Source organism: Rutidosis leptorrhynchoides, chromosome 8 (assembly GCF_046630445.1).
Source record: "Rutidosis leptorrhynchoides isolate AG116_Rl617_1_P2 chromosome 8, CSIRO_AGI_Rlap_v1, whole genome shotgun sequence".
In the NCBI taxonomy this organism is placed as follows: Eukaryota; Viridiplantae; Streptophyta; class Magnoliopsida; order Asterales; family Asteraceae; genus Rutidosis; species Rutidosis leptorrhynchoides.
In genome coordinates, this window is record NC_092340.1 from 280,772,890 (window position 1) to 280,774,278 (window position 1,389).

At 38.7% G+C, this 1,389-nt stretch overlaps 1 non-coding gene across 1 annotated transcript; it reads left to right on the forward strand.

Moving 5' to 3' along the window:
* Positions 1 to 949: 949 nt before the first annotated feature.
* Positions 950 to 1,056, forward strand: LOC139865289 (small nucleolar RNA R71). Its single transcript, XR_011764813.1, has one exon. It is a non-coding gene; the product is annotated as a small nucleolar RNA R71 (small nucleolar RNA).
* The last annotated feature ends 333 nt before the right edge of the window (positions 1,057 to 1,389 follow it).

The following is a 1,389-nucleotide window of genomic DNA, read 5'->3' on the forward strand; positions in this document are numbered from 1 at the left end:
GGGTGGTCTGCATGGTGCCACCACTGGCTTTACATACTCGGGTGGTGGTGGTATTGTAACTTCTTCATTGTTACTCACATCTAAAACCTTCCCATCTTCTGGAGCTGGTTTTTCAGAATTTGTTGACACCATATTAACATTCTCATTCCGAGGATTTACTTCAGTATTACTCGATAGCTTTACTTGTTCCCTCTCACTCATCATGCTAGCAAGAGTACCTACGTGTTTTTCTAGATTCAAAATGGAAGCTTGTTGAGTTCTTAATGACTGATCAAACCTATCATTCATTTGGGTTTGAGATGTAATAAATTGTGTTTGAGATTCCATTAGCTTTTCCATCATTTCTTCCAGATTTGGTTTTTTCTCTTCGGTTTGTTGTGGTGGTTTATACAAGCCAGGTCTTTGTTGATTGAAAGTGTTGTTTTGAGTTGGTTGGTTATTTGGACCTTGTTGGTTAAACAAGTTATTGTTGGGTCCATTTGGATTGTAAAGAATATTTTGATTTCGATTGAAGTTTGGCCTTGGCGGTTGATAATTATATTGATAATTATTTCCCTCCCTTTGGTTCATGTAGGAAACATTCTCACGTTGTTCCATCGTTTGTTCAATGTGACAATCTTTCGTTAAGTGTGGTCTACCGCATTGCTCACAACTGATTCGTATTGCGTGAATATCTTTAGTCATCTTTTGCATTCGTCTCTCAAAAGCACCTATTTTTGCGGAAACGGAATCAAAGTCATGGCTAGAATCGGCTCTAGTCACTTTAGATGAACGAAAAATATATTTTTCTTGGTGCCACTCATGCGAGTGGGAGGCTGTATTATCAATGATTTTGTGAGCTACGGTTGCGGTTTTCTTCATAATGGAACCACCAGCTGCTGTGTCGATGTCTTTTCGTGTAGCAACGTCGACACCTTGGTAGAATATTTGTACTATTTGATAAGTGTCTAAACCGTGCTGAGGACATCCTCTCAACAACTTTTCGAATCTTGTCCACGCTTCATATAATGTTTCATTTGGCTTTTGCGAGAACATAACAATTTCTCCTTGAAGTCTCACGGCTTTAGATGCCGGAAAGAATCTTTTAAGAATTTTCTCAACTTAAAACATCCCATGTGTCAATCGCTCCTTCAGGTAACGATTCTAACCAATCTTTGGCTTCTCCCTTTAAAGTCCAGGGAAACAACATGAGATAGATCTGTTCATCCTCAATTTCTCTGATTTTAAATAGAGTACAGATCCTATTAAAGGTTCGAAGATGTTCGTTTGGATCTTCTTTTGGCATACCACTAAATTGGCATTGATTAGTTACCATGTGTAGAATTTGTCCTTTGATTTCATAATCTGGCGCATTAATGTCTGGTCGCATAATGGCATGTCCTTGGCCAG